The sequence below is a fragment of the Sinocyclocheilus rhinocerous genome, unplaced genomic scaffold (genome assembly GCF_001515625.1).
Source record: "Sinocyclocheilus rhinocerous isolate Xijiao unplaced genomic scaffold, SAMN03320098_v1.1 scaffold1467, whole genome shotgun sequence".
NCBI classification, from domain to species: domain Eukaryota; kingdom Metazoa; phylum Chordata; class Actinopteri; order Cypriniformes; family Cyprinidae; genus Sinocyclocheilus; species Sinocyclocheilus rhinocerous.
Window position 1 is genome coordinate 866,485 of NW_015647960.1, and position 20,465 is coordinate 886,949.

The window sequence follows — 20,465 nt, forward strand, 5'->3', positions numbered from 1 at the left end:
ACAGACAGACAGATAGATAGATAGATAGATAGAGAGAGATAGATAGATAGATAGATAAAATTAAGTCCATAAAAAACATTTGTTACCTAAACTAAAATGTAAAATTAAATATAAAAAAGTATTTTCTCTCATTTTCATTTAGTTCAACTTGATCTACTAAAATAAATAAAACAAACTATAAAAACAAGCAAATAAAAACAAAAACAAAATTACTAACACTTCAACTTAACTTAAAATGAAAACGGAAAATATAAAAAAACCCAAAATGTTTCCCCAAAATGACAACTTCCTTCAGAAATAGTGATATAAAAACACCCACGCCTCGTTTTGATTTTTAAACGTGCAGTACGTGCTCATGTTTATTCAACTAAGCCTTTTGGAAAATCGGTCAGTTTTGATATTGTGGCGAGCACCACAAATAAATAAATGTATGGGAAACACATCCCACAGCACAACCACCTGAGCCCAACCTCAGTCTACTCACCACCTTTACTTTAACTACGTTTGTAGCCGGCGACATAGCCAGACTGATAAACAAACACAGACCAGAAGTAAACTTCGGGACAGGCGCGTGCGCCCGATGAAACAGTCTATATAAAGCTTGAAGCATCAGAATCGGTATCAGTATCGGCCGATCACCATGACAAGAAATCGGTACTCAGTATCGGCTGCAAGCAACCTGATCGGAGCATCCCTAATGCAAACAGCTCATGCTGTTTACTTTGAATTGCATTTGTGTCTATAGTAACATTACAATTTGTGGCAAAATATATTTTCATCATGGCATATTATTAGATAATCCAACTGGACAAAATGGCATGTTAGGTCAAGAACAGAGAACTCGCAGGCTCCATAAAACAACTTAAGTGAGTCCCTGAGCTAGTGAACACAGGACTGAAGCTTTATTTGACACTTTAAGATGCGCTCAAAGGAAAGGCTAAAGAGGGCGAGTGAGAAGTCAAGACATAGATGGAGAAAGGAAGGAAAAAATGCACTGGTATGCTCTTCAGGTTTTTGTTCTCCAACTTTCCTGGGCAGCTTTGCAGTCGGGTCTGACACCTGATCAGAAGCGGCGGCTCTAAGGTGTGTGCCAGGGTTACCGACAGAAAGCAAACATGTTTGAAGTCTGACCTCAGATCAGACTATTTCAGGTTTTTACCAGAGGCTTGCCCAGAGCTGAGTGAGATGTCTCAAATGCACACGCAGCGGTACAAAGTGTCCCGCGGAGAGCGCTGGCTACACGAGCCTCTTTGAACTCGACTAGCTTGGGCGAGATTTTATCAGGTAACGGAACATGAAGTCTCCTTCTCCGTTTTCCACACAGACAGATATTACAGGGTGAAAAGAGGAGACAGAGAGCGCTCTTGTAAATAAACAACCACCCATGTGACCAAGCTGATAGATACTGTGAAATTCAGGCTTGACAATCAAGTTTCTAGAGATCTGGAGATGGAGATGGAGAGGAGAGGGAAAACACATCACTGAGGTAATTCATCTCCATCAACAACAATCCACATTGAGAGTCAGCTTACAGTTTGTTTGTGAACCGTTTTGAATGAAATTTGATTTTTTTTACACGCATTATTTAAAACTGAAACCTTATTTAAAGAAATGGTTCCCCCAAAAATGAAAGTCGTCAAGTCAATGACTGTCACACTTCAAAAATTACCAGAATTTAAAAAAATATATATATATATGATACATATGGACTTGTCATATGACATGATTCTGCATGAGGCACAGATCATAATTTAAAATTTTATTCACCAAAAATCTTTCCCTTCACCCAAGCACTAAAAATCTCATTCACAATCATTTTCAAATTATTGTTTTCATACAAAATGGTCCGCAAGTTCAACTTTAAGTTAAACTGTAAAAAAATAAATAAAATAAAATAATAATAATAATAATAATAATAGTAGTAGTAGTAATGCATTGAAAATAAATAATAAATAATGATAAATAAATTACTACTAATAATAAATTGTTATTATTATTATTATTATTATTATTATTCAGTTAAAAGGGGAACAATTTATCAATAAAAATGGTAACACTTTATAAATAACCTTCCAGGCCAAAAGACATTTCAGGGTCTACTGGCAAAAAAAAAGAAGAAGAGGATGGACAGGAAAACTTTCCGAATGGAACAATAACAACTCAGAACTGAACTTTGAGTGCAGAACTTTAAAAAATTCAAAACACATACTACTCCCTAGGAGTAAGTGTCCTACAAAGATCAATGCAAGGGCATGTCATGGAGTCTTCAGAGAAGATACAAACATGCTGAGACCGAGGCCCACTAGAGGATCTTCCAGTCATACTCTTCATTTACAAAGTTTTTTGAGGATCAGAGACGATCTGAGTGCTCAAGCTTCTCTCAAAGGATCTGCAGGATCTCTTATCTCTTGATAATTCACTGATGCACCAAGATCCAAGCAAAGCATGGCACAGGAAATTACTCACAGGAGGTTACAGAAGACAAGAACAACATACTGCTGTCCATCTTACAACTTGCAGAAGACCACCAAGATATTAAAAAACACCACCACAGCGATGCTGTGTGAAAGAAGAGGACAAAAGTTGAACTTTCTGGTGAAAAGTACATGCTGTTATGTTTAGAGAAAAACACTACATATCACAAAACTCCACAGCAGAATGTCAAGCTGTAAAAACTCAAACAATCATCGGTAACTCAACATAACAATGACCCAAAACACAAGGTTATACAACAACTACATCACGGAAACAGGAAATGCCATTTTTCTGAAGGCTCAGATGAAAACAGAAACACTTGGAGGAGGTGGTTAGATGGATATCAGGATACCTGCATGAGTCAAAGATTAGTATGGATTAGGGTTGTGACGGTGAGGAAATTTTCCCACCGGGTAATCGATGTGTGATAACACCGGTAATACCGGTATCACCGTGGGGTGTGGTTCGTTGGGGTTTTCCATCTTTTCCTTGCTTTCCTTTGCTTTTAAATGGCTTATAAATGCATGTGCGCATTTTACTTTCACTTTCGAATTAGCGTCAATTTGGTGTCAATTGCTTGAATGGAGAAACAACAAGATGGACAACTCACTTATATTAAACAGAAATTTTGTTAACAAACCGAATAAAAATACACCATGCTATAGACCTAATATAAATAAATAACTTGCACAAAGTTTAAATATATATAAAACAATTAATAAATAAGAAACATAGAACGTTTATTAGCAAAATGAATAAGAAAGCTTGGAGGCACGGCATACACCTTGATGTAAAGGTGTGCAGTGATGTAACCGTGTTGCGGCTTAACACCGGTAACACCGTCAACAAAGACTACCGCAGTAAGCCTAGTATGGATGGGAAAATTGGTTTGGAAAGGGAACCAGGCCAAAATAAACCAATCAGAGAGTCTTTTCAAGCCTCAATATGCTTCCAGTCACTCTTGCGAGTTACTTTTCTGGAAGGAGAAACCCCCTTTGATTCAACGTGCCGGGAAATTAATTATTCTTATCTGATATCAAATATCATTTCAGAGAGATCCAAATGTTGATGGTGAGATAGCAAGAACAAGGGTGTGATGATACCTCAAGGATCTGCCAAAACAAATCCATTTCCACATACTGAGAAAACATCAGAGATTGATCCGAAATCAAGCTCTGAAAAGAGGGAAAACTCTCCGAGCCAGGACAAACTCGCTGCGTCTAGCACTAGCATCCCCTTTTTTCCTATGTGGAAAACTACTGAAAACACAAGCATGTTGAAAACACACAAGTCGATGCAAATGCTGTGTTTCCTTAGCCTGAATTAAGGCAATGAGAAATGGCTTGTCCAAACAAGCACCGGGGTCCGATTCCATGGAACAGCTGGAACGAAAAGCAAATTTCAGTGTTTAAAGCCAAAGCGGCACAAACAGCTATGCACACAAACCATTCGCCATGTTTTTCTGAGCTGAAACAATATGAGAACCTGAGAGAGACTGGGAAAGATGCGTGTTTTTGTGTGTGTATGCTAATCTGGGGAAAAATAAGAGGCGCTCTGTGATCATGCACAGGAAGAACAGCGCGCACACACAGTAGTCTGTTTTGTGAAACCGCCTTTCTGCCAAAGCAAACATTTACAGATGGATTTTTGGGCTGAAATTCGCATGCTGTTGCCAACCTGAAAGGTTTACCCCGAAAATAAGGCTCGCTGTGAATGCCCTGCTGGCTTCTCAATGGAAACAGATGCATGTCTATGCCTTACAAATTCTTAAGTAATCCATATGCATATGAATTATGAATATCTATACCTCAAGTGATACCTCAAGTAAGCACTGATGTGTGTAATAGAGTAGCAGCACTGTTTACTTGCAGGAGTCGTCTAATGTCATCCTATAGAATGCACAAATCCTATTGACGGCTATTCAAAAGTTGCATATTCCGGTGAAAATTGTTTGCAAGAAACTTTTTAGAGGGCTCTTGACAAGAACGGACTGTCAAAAATGGTTTAGGTGAAAAGAGTTTCCACTTTCAGTTTGAACAAGCAAAGTACTTCATGCTAGAATCTCATTGTCACGTGCAAACCTGCAACATTAAGGATACTGTAAGCGGTGTCAGCTGTTCGTTATTTTGCACCAGACAGAATAGAGTGCAACAATCGCTTCCAGAAGTAAAAATCCCATTCATTTTCTCTATTGGGGAATAGATTTTTTACGATAACTTGTAACCCATTAAAGACAGACCTGGTGTGAGCTATGAGGTTGTTAATCGGTGGTATATGCTTTTGTTAAAGTCATCAGCCTGCATTATTTCATCTTATTTTTAAAATAACAGCATAATTCCTAGTAGAAAAACTACATTACCAATGATTCTGCAAAGAAATCGCCATCATTCAGTTGAAACGAGAAAAGCAAATCATGTCATATATATGCATATTTTACAATAAATGTAAAATGTGTTTTCTATACATGCAATCAACATCTTTAAATCAAAAGTTTTTCAGTCATTTGCAATGATTCAATGGAGTTCTTTCCCCCATTAAAGATGTTAAGTATAGTCTCGAACCTTTGTCTTTTTGTCCGATTTACAAATAATTCATATCAAGGTCTGTAATGTTGTGATTCACCTCATAACTGGTTGGTTTGCTTCATGCCAATAACAAATAACACCTTAAAGTCTTTTTTTAAATCCTTATAGGAAAAATTAATGAGAAAAATACTTCTGGAAACAGGCCATTTAAAATGTAGGCGGGCACTGTTGCACTATTATATACTTTTTGATATATACTTTTTTTTTTTTAGGAATATTTACACGTTTTTAACCTAAATGACCCATGTTGTGTACATCACAGCAGCATCCATTTGTTATTTTAATAAGTGAAACTGTTAGCCAATCATCGCAGTGGGTGTTTACTTTAGAGATCGACCGATATATCAATTTACCGATATTTTTCCCGATATTTAAGCATTTTACAATAATCGGATATCGGATTTGTAATATCGGATTCACCGATAAACGTCGCCATCTTGTGGATGTTTTGAGAATTGCGCGCAGGATCGCCATTGCACCACGGCGTCTGAGGGGAGAGGAGACAACAACAACGGCGTGCACAGGTACTTGATTTACTGTAGTTAGTAAACTTTAACATAACAGCCATTAATGCACAAATTAGATGTATTACATAAATGCCTGATATGCAGTTTATGCAGCTTGGCTCGAAGAAATAGAGACGAACTCAGAGTCACGTAAGATAATCCGTCAAGTCCTGTCCCAATAAAGACGTAACTTTGCGTGAATTAAATAATATGCAGCCATGAATGGGCGCATGTTGGAAATAAAAGTGCTGAATTTAATTCGCTCTATGTTGTCTATATGCTCATCGTCTCATCAAGTCGGAGTCACTTAGGCTGGGCACATAAACACGCAAATAATTGGTATCAGTATCGGTTATAAAACATCAATATCGGTCGATCACTAGTTTACTTGCGAGTCTTGAATGTGCCCCATCTATAAAAACAGACCGTTCTGCAGAGAGGCTCAAAAACAGGATAGAAAATAGCCTATTACTTCTAAATGATGTTTTTTAATGTTAAATCACACTTAAGATATTAAGTGAACCTCAGAGAACATTATAAAATAATTTAAAAATCATGTTGTTTTGGTTGCAAGAATCAGCTTAAGCATCCAAACAAGGACTTGAGGCACAAGGTGACCAGAGTCAGCTGAAGTTAAAACTTTATGAACTTCCCTGCACTTGACCGACAGAGTAAACACTGACCTCATGACCTTTGTCACATTCTTCCTCCATCTTGAAAATAGCAAAAGAGTTGTGAGTCATTATGTGAGCAAAGTTTCAGAATGTGCACTACAAACAACAACTAAAAGAGAAAATTGGTGTTAATTTGCTGCTGAAATCCTCCTTAACATGGCTTCCCAGCTGTGCAGGATTAGAAGACTTCATGCATCTTCATCCACATTTTTTCTCTGCAATAACTGAATGTCACACGGATGTGGTTCAGTGTTCTTGGCTGTGGGTGAAAAGGGCATTTTAATTAGCCGACATTACTGATAATACCTTGAGTTTTATCCATAACTAATTTTCAGGCAATTCATTAGCTGTCATCGCACAAACACTTTTTAGGTCTGTTGCACTGCGAGAAGAATCCAAAGCAGTTCAACACTTTGTTCACTTTCTTCAACACCAGTTAAAATTCAGGGGCATTTGTTTAGCCCCTACTGAACAGAGCAGACAAGATTTTAAGACTTTATTCACATCATGCATGATACTGGATCAGCTCCAAATCCAAGTGAGCTACACAGAATTTTAAAACATCATAGGTGTGCAAAGAAGGCAATCCAATGATGCATTACAAGCCACCTATAATGCAGTGCAACACGGATAAAGGGAGAGAGATGATCATAAACATTCAGTACTAAAATACTGATATTATTGATCAAATACTGCAATGCACTTGAGAAGCGCTATTTGTATGATAGACAGTAGGGTCGTGCTGATAGACGATAGTATCGTGTATCGACGATAGACAGAGATATCGCCTGTGGCTGATGCCTTTGACGATAGCAAGACGATTATTATTATTATTATCAGGCTAGTAATACTATCTAATTAATATTAGGGCTTATTTGTTGCATTATATTTCTTTTTCCACGTTTTTACAGTAGTGCGTGTTCTAACCAATCACACACGATTATGCTGAGCTTATGAATGCAATGGCCAATCAGAGGCGTTCAGATGAGTCATCACTGAAACAGTGGAGTTCTGTTGTTCAGCACGCGCTGACTGAATTCTGACTCGCGAATCTCATTATAAACAACAAAGTTCAGATGTAAGTATAAGAGATTTATTCATCATATAGTGTAAATCCACTGAGTTTAACGGGAGTGTTTTTAAAGTGCATAAACTCGCGCTAGACTGAGCTTGTGATGATGTTCTTTGGTAATGTAATGTTCTTTGCTCGTTTTCTGTAGCTGCTTTTTGAATAACTGAGGAAATGAAAGCATCATAATTAGTAACTTACGATGTTTCTATTAATTTATGTTAAATACAAATTCAGTCATATTAAAAACATTAGGCTTCTTTTAGCCTTACGTTGGAGTTGGTTCACTTTCTCGCAATGAAACCAAGTAGGCTAAATAATTACATAAATTAGCACGATAATATCGTGTATCGGCGATCTCACAGGCTGATGATAGGACGATATGAAAATTTAGCATATCGCCCAACACTAATAGACAGTTGTCGCCTAGTAGAGCATTCCACATCAATTACAGTTAGGATGCTGCCTATGTAGGCAGAACTACTGAATACTAAGTTGCAAGTCACAAAACCTGACATGAGTTTCATTCTATCCAACACGCCTATCCTACTTTCAATTACAAATAATCCTCCGAAAACCTCAATCCCACAATAGACACCAAAGACTCTGTCAGAGCAAGTTATTCTGTATGCTCAAGAAAGCAAATGCATCCACGTAAAATGTTCAGTGAATGTCTGGTAAGCAACTTGCATGCTTTCACCTGTCTGTGTGCTGGGAGTAAGAAACGGCTGTTTTAAGAGGATGTCCTCTGAGTCTGACCTCACGTGCCTCTTTAAAGAGAGACTCCACGTGTAAACGTTACGGCACGGTTTCATTTACTGCATGCAGACGAGCTCCTAAAGCACTTTAAAATCCTTTTACTGCTTTCCTGTGCAGTCAGGAGTGACCTGCCAACACCAGATTACCCCAGGTTCATGAAATTATTTCTCTCAATGCAGGAGTCAAACACCACATGGATATAATCAAATGCAAATGCACTCTAGCAAATCTGAATTTGCCTTCCTGGTTAAAACATCCCTCCCTCATGTCGTTCCAAACCTGGATGACTTTGTTTCTTCTATGGAATGCAGAAGATATTTTGAGGAATCTCAAGACAGTTTTTGTCCATACAATAAAAGTTAATGGTTAATAAAGTTCTTCAAAATATCTTCTTTTGTGCTCCACAGAGTGACAATTAGGGTAAATGACAATCTCTTTAAGCTTTAAAACACAAACGCATATGAAAAATCTAAAGAAAGATTTCACCACTATGGTCCATCACTGAATGGTGGCCCATCTTCATGAAAGCAATGTCAATCAATTCAAGTCAGTTCAGGTGGTACAAACACTAGCTTCTATTTATTTCTCAATAGCTCAATATCCTATTGAACTTTAAAAATGGCAGTAAAGTGATCACATCAGATGGATACAATGGCTAATTTATTATTTAATTGGGAATTGAATGGATTGAGAAAAGTTCACCAGAATGGAGACAGGTGGTTGAAAGGGAGGAGTTGAAAAAGAAAAGTGCTTGGTGATCAGGAAAGCCAAAGGAGGAAATTAATATCAGAGGAGAAACAAGTTACATTTTGATTAAAAATAAATTGAATGGTGCACAATTAGGCCAGAAACTAATTAAGTGAATAGGATCATTTTCATTAGCCTGCTATAGTGTCTTCAACAAGCTTCCAAGGGGAGACACCGGATGACTTCAAAGCATTTAAATAATTACCCCTCTTAATAACCATTGTTTTGGTAACACTTTATTTAGACATTTGGTTGTCTATAATTGGTGCTTTTCCACTGCATGGTATGGCTCGGCACGGCTCGGCTCAGTTTGCGTTTCCACTGCAGTTTAGTACTGCTTTAGAGTGGGCGGGATTGTAGACATGTGCACTGCCTCTTCCTCCACGTCGTCCCATCAAACTCTTGCTGGATCTGCTCCTCGGCTATCAATGAGAGGAACATCTGTACTTCCTCAACAGACATTATTTTGTTGTTTAAAAAAAAGGTTCGCTCGATCGAAACTGTTGTGTGCGTTCAATTAAAAGTTGTGTTCGATCCTCGCTGGCTGTGTTGATTTAATCTAGCGGGTCTCGTGTCGCAAGTTCAATGACATGGTGGTGGTGGTGACGATTCTCTCTGGTAAATCAGTGATCAGCAGGGTTTACACATCACATTTTGGTAACGGTACGGCTCCCCTGGGACCACCGCCGAGGTGGTACTGAAAAAAGTACCAGGAACCAGGTACTGTACACAGTGGAAAACCCCCCAAAAGCAAGCCGTGCCGTACCATGCAGTGGAAAAGCACCGTAAGTAACTTCGCAACTGTCATTAATAGACTATCTGCTTAATATCTGCAAACATTTTATTTTCATGGTGCACAAACAGACATTCTACTGATTATGAATAACTTCGCAAGCATGACTTTTTCTACTACTAACCCTAAATTTAACGGTCTACTAATACTCTAGTAAGTTAGTAGGTGTGTATTTGCAAAGCTAGTTATAGTCAACAATGTCTAAACGGGACCATCACAATTAATGTAACCATTGCTTTACTGAAGAACATACAGTTCTTGAAACTTCTGGAATCACAAAATGAATCTTGGCTAATTCAATACATCAATAATCCCAGTTTGTCATCCATACAGCAGAAATACCAAAAATATATTTTCCTATATGGGGGAAGGCTTTGAATATTGTGTTGGACAAGTTCTGTTGGGAACAATGAGTCATATTTGAAAACCTGGAGCTGACACAATGCCCAATCTGTCCTGAATCGAACCCAAGCTGAAGGTTTTCCTGACCTCGGGTACTCGAGTGTTATGCCAAGATCCAGACTACAGTATACAGTGGGTACGGAAAGTATTCAGACCCCCTTAAATTTTTCACTCTTTGTTATATTGCAGCCATTTGCTAAAATCATTTAAGTTAATTTTTTTTCCTCATTAATGTACACACAGCACCCCATATTGACAGAAAAACACAGAATTGTTGACATTTTTGCAGATTTATTAAAAAAAAAAAACTGAAATATCACATGGTCCTAAATATTCAGACCCTTTGCTTTTTGATCTAATACAGCCACGAGTCTTTTTGGGAAAGATGCAACAAGTTATTCACACCTGGATTTGGGGATCCTCCGCCATTCCTCCTTGCAGATCCTCTCCAGTTCTGTCAGGTTGGATGGTAAACGTTGGTGGACAGCCATTTTTAGGTCTCTCCAGAGATGCTCAACTGGGTTTAAGTCAGGGCTCTGGCTGGGCAATTCAAGAACAGTCACAGAGTTGTTGGGAAGCCACTCCTTCGTTATTTTAGCTGTCTGCTTAGGGTCATTGTCTTGTTGGAAGGTAAACCTTAGTTCCAGTCTGAGGTCCTGAGCACTCTGGAGAAGGTTTTCATCCAGGATATCCCTGTACTTGGCCGCATTCATCTTTCCCTCGATTGCAACCAGTCGTCCTGTCCCTGCAGCTGAAAAACACCCCCACAGCATGATGCTGCCACCACCATGCTTCACTGTTGGGACTGTATTGGACAGGTGCCTGGTTTTCTCCACACATACCACTTAGAATTAAGGCCAAAAAGTTCTATCTTGGTCTCATCAGACCAGAGAATCTTATTTCTCACCATCTTGGAGTCCTTCAGGTGTTTTTTTAGCAAACTCCATGCGGGCTTTCATGTGGGCTCGCTTGGAACCTCAGCCGAGGTGGTACTGAAAAAAGTACCAGGAACCAGGTACTGTACACAGTGGAAAACCCCCCAAAAGCAAGCCGTGCCGTACCATGCAGTGGAAAAGCACCGTAAGTAACTTCGCAACTGTCATTAATAGACTATCTGCTTAATATCTGCAAACATTTTATTTTCATGGTGCACAAACAGACATTCTACTGATTATGAATAACTTCGCAAGCATGACTTTTTCTACTACTAACCCTAAATTTAACGGTCTACTAATACTCTAGTAAGTTAGTAGGTGTGTATTTGCAAAGCTAGTTATAGTCAACAATGTCTAAACGGGACCATCACAATTAATGTAACCATTGCTTTACTGAAGAACATACAGTTCTTGAAACTTCTGGAATCACAAAATGAATCTTGGCTAATTCAATACATCAATAATCCCAGTTTGTCATCCATACAGCAGAAATACCAAAAATATATTTTCCTATATGGGGGAAGGCTTTGAATATTGTGTTGGACAAGTTCTGTTGGGAACAATGAGTCATATTTGAAAACCTGGAGCTGACACAATGCCCAATCTGTCCTGAATCGAACCCAAGCTGAAGGTTTTCCTGACCTCGGGTACTCGAGTGTTATGCCAAGATCCAGACTACAGTATACAGTGGGTACGGAAAGTATTCAGACCCCCTTAAATTTTCTGCCTGAGTCTGCAGGTGTAGTAAGCATGCAGTCGGTGACAGATTCGCATTCACAGAATTGTGAAGGACTACAAGAAAGGAAGGAACCAAATGTAAAAGGATCAGTGGAGAGAGATGAACGGTGGTAAAAACTGTGTAGGTGTGAAAAGCAGAGGACGAGTCAGATTTTATGGTTGCTATGTCTGTCACACAAACCCAGGGCAGTTAAAAATTAGTCCATGCTTCACTGCAGAGCACACTTGCTTCCTTTCCTGCTCTCAAACCATGCCTCTGTATGACTCTGATGTCTTTGCCTTACTAGCAGTTTCTCAGTCATAAGCCTCAGTGACGGACTAGTAGAAGAATCAGATGGAGGCGCAGCTGCTCATCTCAGCAGGTGAGCATTAACAGTTCCAGCGTCTCAACTCCCTCCTGCATTAGTTAGCCCCGCCGACTCTCAACACAGCTCCAGACTAGCTTGAAAGGAGTCTGGGTGGGCTCTCAAGGTCTTGACAGAAACCAATTAATTGTTTCTCACGCTGACGAACTGATAATCTACTGTCCTGCTTGGATCTAGTATTAAAGTTTCCCAAAGAAAACGCTGGTTGTTATACCGAGGGGTTTTCTGGGGTTTGCCTACACTTAAAAGACCTACTTAAGTATGCTTTCTAAACCCCATAGAGAGCTGCAGGGATGATTTTTGTGGGCCATCCTGAAAGTTCACATTGCCCTGGTTCCCTCCATAAAAATCCTATAGGAGAGAATAAGCTATGTGACCAGCAAAGGTTAAAGACTCTTAAACCCAAAGTACACTTCAGTTTTTTATTCATACAGCCAAATGTGCAGCTTTTCAAAGTATACTCCTTTTGAGAGCATGCACGAACGCAGGCGGTTGACATGCACTCTAGAGAGCTTCATCTTTGTCCAGCGTCTGCTCTATTTTTCTCTAGAAGTTATGATCGATGAAAATGTCTTTGTACTCTGTTGTTCTTGCAGTCTCCGCTATTTTGTTGTTGTTCCGTCTCTTTAGATTCATTTTCTACTGTGAAACAACGGCCTGGGCCTGTGTTGCCACCTTGTGGAACAACTGATTAGTGCAAAACTAAGTCAATGCGCATGTGCGACCTGCACGTACAAAGTATGCGCAAGGGATGCAACAATAGAGTTAGCCCATGGTTCAATACATACCTTTGTTTTCGGTTTGGTTCTGATGGCTTGGCACAGTGTATTTTTTTTGCGATTTAAAATGCGTTTTTTTTAAACAAATTAACAACAAAAAAATCTCCTGTCCAGTGTCCACTTCTGTTCATTGGAGAAAGACATGAATTATGATGTCGTCTTAATATTTATTTTGAAATAAGTATTATTTTTCTTATTTTTACCCTAAATAGGATTGATTGGCCATTATTGAGCGCTATAAAAACATGTCCGTAATGTATCTTGAGCTTGTGCTCACTACAGACCTTATCAGGCATTTAACCAAAAACCCATTAAAAAAAAACCCATTGATTTTAGCATGATGTTACAGAAAGTTTTAAAAAATAAAAAATGTTAACTTGTTTCCAGGTTTTAGGTCTCATTCCTTATTCAGTCCACTTCAACATGATTGTGTGATAATCCTGCTCTTATTTTGTCAGGAACCAGAGAGAAACATCTAAAATAACAGTTTAGTCCATCACCTCCATTTCATTTTGAAGAGCAAGATGTCAGAAAGAAGCCAGCAGGACATCCCCTACTAAAATTGAGTTGTTTTGAGTCAGCAAATGGGACGCTGCCTTGAAGCTCAAAGTAATTTAATAGAAGCACATTTTCCCTCTTTTCTATTTGGTTGGTGCAAACCAATCTAAGTCCTTCACACAACTGAAACTACTTTTGTCAGTTTACTGCTGTTTTTATCGGGGGCTCTAGTGACTGGCTGCTCCTCTCTTATCATTTGGGATTTACTGCTTTGCTGTACACAGTTTACCAGTAGGAAACCCATGTCTTGTGTACAAAGAGAGAAAAACCTTAATCTTAAATGAGAAAGTGGGATGTGGAGCCATAGACCACGTAAGTCTCGGGCTCAAGCTCATATGGTGAATCGTACCCGTGAACACTCCCCGATTAAAAATGTCTGTCTGTCCTCCTGCAGTCCTCATGGGGATAACAAACTAATGTTGCTCTGAAATGAGATTAACCGGCAGCACGCGATGAACGGGAACAGGAACACACCTCCCTAGCTCTTTACGGTGACGTTAAGAGAGCGGCTGTCTGTCGCAAACACTGGGAAAATGCTGATCCAGTGACTGTGGTGATACGGATGCAGGGTCTCCACGGAAACGGCAGACGGGATGGATTAAACACTGTGAAGTGCCAACCAATTTAAAACATTCACTCCTGGATTTACAAGTAGCAAAGCGAGAATCACGATTATTGTTGCTCATACTCCGAAATATTAAACTTCACACATGAATGATACCACAAATCATGCTGTTCGATGAGTTGTAAGTGATCAGACTTATGCTTTTTCTACTTGCGAGCTCAGACCAGTCATCTGAAAGTAAGCAACCACCCAGAATACCTTATCTACCACAAATTAACATCATACTCAACATCCCTAGCATAAATATTCTAAAAGTCTAGTCTTCAATGTTTAAGACCGTTAAGAGAGAAATTTGATTTGTATGCTAAAAATGTTACGCAACGACCCCTAAAATGATCTGAATTTCAATGTAAACTTTAATTACTGCTACCCCCAATAAATGATAGGCCTTTGCAGATGGAGGCTGGGGGAGAAAATGTTCATTCTGGACTGCTAAATGGTTCCGAGATATCCCAGAATTCAGGAAAAGTGTAAAAATCTAGCTGTCCAAGAGCACACCATTGATCAGCCATGCAGATCATTTTCAGGGCAGAGCTGTCAGCAAAGAGGAAGGTTAAAGAGAGTCAAACTGAGGGACCAGTGCACACAGTACAGTAATTACAGAGGAAGATCTGCCTTTAAAAGCAGGACAAATGCAGGCTAGTGAAAGAAGAAATAACGTTTAAAGAGGCGAGAAGCAAGAGTGGGCGAAAGAATACATTTTCCATTACTTTTCACAAACTTCTTCCAATATAACAGGGAAATTTAGTAATAAGAAATATTTAAATTAACAGAAACTGCCTAAGGACTCCATGACATGCAAACAGTGTGGTTTAAAAATGAATGCAGTTTCAATATGAGCAGTAGAAGCTGGAACCTAGAAGGTTAAAAGGTAAATAAATCATAGATATGAAAGTTTTGGGGTTGCAAGTGTTTTTTCAGTGTTATGCATTCCGAATGGATCGAATGGTTCAATACGAGCATCATAAAATCATTAAGAGGAAAAATATTGTTTTATATGCATATGGCTTCAGGAAAAGCTTGATCGACAACTTGGTGCCCTTAGCACAAGGGCAACATTTAAAAACTCATCTAGTGTCTCCATGTTCTTTTCTAGTAAGAATACAATTGTGTTCAGACTACAATATACTTGCTGTAATCATGACAGATTAGTGCAGTTGCATTTTCCTCTAAAACCTTTTTTGACTCATTTCATCCTCCCAAGCTCAGAGGCTACAACAGCAGCAAAGCGGAATAAAATGGGCACATGTGTGGAATTGCCATAACTCAAAGGCATTTGTTGCATTTCCACTGAAAGCCTCCCAAGTTGCAGCAATTTGTCCCATTACAAACTAGAGAAATTCTGAATACATAAACCACTGCCTAGGGACTACATGAAATGCAAATATAATATAGATTACAATGGACATTTTGTGAAAAAAAAAAACTTTTTTCCATTTGCTTTTTTTTTTTTTATATTAGTTTGATGCACCAACAACACTTCACTATTCAGCATCTCAGCCCATTCTGCTGAACTACTACACAGGTACACTGTAAAAACAGTTTCGTAGTTGGAAATAAAATTATTTGAAAGATTATTGGAGTACGATTTACAAGAAAATACCATTACAGTTTTTTTTTTACTTCAAAATTTCATATTTAATTAAATACTTATGTATTTCTGAGTGAAAATTACATAAATCCTCCAGCATTTTTTTTTCAGTGCATATAGGTCAACCAAATCAAAATAGGTCATTTATGAAAATCTTAAAGGCTAGCAATAGCAAGCTAGCTTTAAAAGCATAAGATACCCCCCCCTGCAAATCACTCTCCAAAGCCACGCCTCCTCCAAAACACATGAAAGCGCACAGGCAGACCAGAGGCTAACCAGCGACACGATGAGAGACGGTGTCCTGATATTTCATCCTACCTGTCAGATTGTCCAACCAGAGCTTATTGCGCATGTGCACATCAATATTATGTCAATTTTCTCACACTGAACACAATTACTGTATTTGCATTACTGTAAGGGTAGGTTTAGGGTTGGGGTAGGTGTACGCGTTAATAAAGCATAATCTGATGGGTAGCATTTTTTGTTGTCGCATTGTGCTACCTACTGTTTCAATGGGAGGAAGCAAAATCTGACAGGGTAGCACAAATCATAAGAACAACGGTGTTGGTGGAGGGTTGAATGAATACAACGCTGTCAGATTATCTCATGTCTCACTCACCGGTGAGTAGGGTTGGGTACCGAACTCGGTACTTTTAAGGGTACCGACCGAATTGCGTCGGTACTACAGAGTACCGATTCACGTTAAATCAATCGGTGCCAAATTTCGGTACCTGATAACGCATCTGGGTGCATACGCTACAGAGAGAGAAAGAGAGACCCTGTGACATGAGGTCACCCCTGCAACTCGTTCAAACAACACACAAGGCAAGCCGAAATGTTCTGAAGTGTGGTTACATTTCTAGGGCCATATGGTTTCTGTGAAAACGCGGACGGGATCGTGGAGTCTATTCATAAAAACGTAATTTACTCTATAGCGCGGAATGCCACGGAATTCGACAATTTTGGACAAATAAATCAAAAGTAGCCACTGCCACTTAATTCGAATCGCGATATGAACTAGTGTCTGTGAATATTAAAATGCAAAAAGACGGTTTAAATATGAGTCCTGTAGGGCTGCAACTAATGATTATTTTGATAATCGATTAGTTGACCGATTATTTTTCCGATTAATCGGATCTTCTCATTTCTTTCTTTTTTTGACAAAAAACACTTCCACATTCTGCCCAATGTCCTTTAAACAAACGTGTCAACTGAATGCTATGAAAATAGTGCTTAACAATTTATTAGACACACATCATAATAAAAGATAAAACACAAATATTTTAGGAATCTGTCAAAAAAATTGTTTAAATCTAAAAATGTTATTGTCATTTATTGGGCAAATATCAAACTAAGTAGGCTAGTATTTATTCACATATTAACAAGAATGTCCTCCTATGCCTTCCATAACAGCTTGCATTCTTGCTGGCATTGCTTAGGTACTTTTTGACTGTAATTGGGTATCTGAGAGCTTGACTTTTTTTTTTCTGCCTTTTTTCATAGATAACAGCAATAATTATATTATAGCATAGAAATAGTCAACTACTGTTACTAAAGAGCTTATGCACATTGGAGGACTTGCCAATACAGAAAGCTAAAAAATGATTATAATCACCAATACTGTTAGTTTAGAGCAGCAGTGGCACAAACCTTACATAAATTTGTTTTTTTTTTTAAATTGTTAAGCACTGTATTTGAATATAGTTTAAATCTCTACATTAAAAATTAAAATAATAATAAATATAATAAGGACGAATAAAAACAAACTCAGTATGTTAACCAACAGGTAAGAGTAATGTTCTGCAGGAACACGCTTTGATCACATGTCATTTCTTTATCCTGTAAAAGGCGACTATGAAGCATCTGATATTTATATTCAGAATTACACGCTGTATCCCTTTACAGTTCCTACTCTCATAAAATACGTGCACTACATGTTGACTTTTAAACCAAATTTAAAAACCTTATTTATACCTTTTAAATATCAACAACAGATATTTCAGCACAATGAACGTTTTTGCGCAGAGTATTAACTTAATTGTCTCGTCTCTACTGTGTTGTTCCGTCTGTCTGACGCGCGTCCACGCGCCCGCCGCGCCGGCGCTCATTCAGTAAAGATTTACTATCAGAACGGACTTTTTTGCAAAAGTGGAAGTGTTCGCGTGAATTTGTTACATTTACAGATAAGGATATGACCGTGAACTGAAAGTTTTTGCGCTGAGGACGAACATGAATCTGTCAAAGCGCAGGACAGGGCAAGCCTATAGCCTACGCCATACGCTAATGCGTTAGGTTAAAGCTTAAAATAAAGAATTCTTAAGTTTTGGGCAGCTTGGATCACGTACTTCTCCCGCAGCATCTCATTCTGTTTCCTCCACTATTTTTAGATGCATTTTGTCCGTAATGCGCTATTCAGTGCTGTAATTTGACGTGACCGGCTGGAGTTGGACGTGCACCGTGGGCAGACCCGACTAATCGATAATGAGAATCGTTGTCGATTATTTTCATATCGATTTTATCGATTAGTTGTTGCAGCCCTAATAAGGATAATCCGCGGATGGATAGACAACAAATGAACGAGCTGTAAGCTGTCAGTCAGTCAGCAACTTTGTGTGTGTGATCATGCACAGCGCTCGAGCTTTCAATGCTGCGCACTCTTTTAAATCTCACACAATCATATTCATATATTGTCACCGACTCACCGTCTTCCATGTGTAGTTCTTCTGTGTGCTTTTTAGGCAATTTTTCTTCTTTACCCTTTGAGGGCCGACTGAAACACTTCCAGGTGTATGCGCTGCCTGCCCCCATCAGTTCCGGAAGAATTGCCTTGCTAGTCGCTATATCTTCGGTACCATCGGTACTTATGCTACTGAAGAAAAACAAATGCCGGCAGGATTTTAAAATGTTTATACCGACTTGGTACTGCTATAGGTTCTCGTGACATCCCTAGTCGCGATAAATCATGGCGACGAATCTTGGTAGGTATACATATATCACAGCCACTGCACTAGCCATTATTTTTAATCGTAGGACATGTAGGTGTGTGTCTTTAGCGAAGCAGCGCAGAGAGACACTTCTGGGACGCTTCTGAAATGTGCTGCAGACGCGTACGCGACTGGTATAAAAAAAACTAGCATTTACTAGAGTGGGAGCGATCTGCTCCGGTGGCTGTGTTGGAGCCGTAATGCGCTGCAGACGTATGCAGGGTAAATAAGGGGTTATCCGAGCATTAGACAAGGAAAGCACCTTATATTTGAGAGTGGCCATGTATGAGGTGTTTCTTGGAGGTTAGTACGTTAAAGAATGATCATGAGCGTTTTACTACACCAGGTGACCTGTAAATGCGAAAAAAAAAGTTTTGTGAAATATTCCTTTTTCGAATTGCCTGAAAAGCCACCTCATGTGAGCGTAAAAAGGTTTTTGCGATATATGAGTTTTTGAAAAATTGACGTGTTTCCATTAGGCGTATTTTCAATTTGCGCAATTTGATGGGTAATGTAAACGCAACTAATAGTCAATCAGTTCCAAAAAGAAATGCTTAGTAAATGAAAGGAAACAAGTTGACACAGTCTGAATCCAAGATTTGGTGATAATACAGCATAAGTTTACAAGTGATTTTTAAAATGTATCTCATTTTTGAACACCAAATTAGGTAGGAGTTTTTGCACAGCACAAGCTTTTAACAAGTTACCGCAGATAATTTTTCCTTAATAGAAGTTGCAAACCTGTTGCCAGCTCACTAGTGGTCTAGGTTTAGTGAGTGTGTGTCTAATCTGAGATGATTCAGTCAGGAAGTGAATTTGTCTGACCGATTCAGTTGATGATATCATCTTTGGCCATGATGCTGCAGATTCAAGCACTGTGTCTTTCCTTAAGAGCCCCTCAGGAAACACTGGTGGTTTCCATCTTGTGCATCTGCTTTTAATTATGTTCAGCACATTAGTTGTGGACTGAGGTGCAGTAAGTGAAGTATTTAGCCAACACTCTCCACATATCAGATAACAAACCTTAATCTGGATTTGCAGAGCTTCAGACTGACTCTTCACCTTCATGAATCCATTGTTCCATACATTTGATTCAGTAACCAAGATGACAGCTCTCATGACAGCCCCTGACTCTCACATCAAATGCGTCACCGTACTCCTGCGTCACAGGTCTTCGAGAGGCCCATCTGGTTCAGGCTTGTTAGGGTAATGAGATGGAGCGTTAATTAATAGTTCATGTAAAGATGAATCATTCTGAACTCCAGTGTATTTACCATTAGTGGCCAGGATATCAATGCACTAGGACTCTCTTGTGTCCTATAATCATTCATATTTGATTTTGCCCTGGAAATACAGTCTGAATCAAGGGCAGATGGGAAAAAGGATGTATAGAGGTTTTAAAACATCAGCGAGCTTGTATCTCAACAAATCAAAAATGAAACGTGCTATTCTAGTTTCTGGATCATACTTTGTGTTCATGAGCTGTCCACAGACATTTTCATACAAATTGCACATAAAAATGAAAAGAGTGGTCTGAAATGGAAAAAAAAAAACATAAGTCAGATAGTCTGGCTACTAGGGTTGTGACGGTGAGGAAATTTTCCCACCGGTTAATCGACGTGTGACAACACCGGTAATACCGGTATCACCGTGGGGGCGGGGCGGGGGCGTTCCCTCTTTTCCTCGCTTTTAAATAGCTTGTAAAAGCAGCGTGCACATTTTACTTTCACTTTGAAATAGCGGCAATTCGGCGTAAAGCAATTGTTCGTTTTTAGTTCGTTTGAATTTTCCCACTTTCCTCGCTTTCAAATAGCTTAAAAGTGACATTTTACTTTCACTTTCGAATTAGCGGCAATTCGGCATCAATTGCTTGAATACAA

The 20,465-nt window shown here is 39.0% G+C and overlaps 1 protein-coding gene across 1 annotated transcript in view; it reads right to left on the minus strand.

The window, feature by feature from the left end:
- The window catches only part of abhd17c (abhydrolase domain containing 17C, depalmitoylase), a 48,483-nt gene that overhangs the window by 19,227 nt on the left and 8,791 nt on the right, over positions 1-20,465 (minus strand). The gene's annotated exons all lie outside the window — the stretch shown is intronic.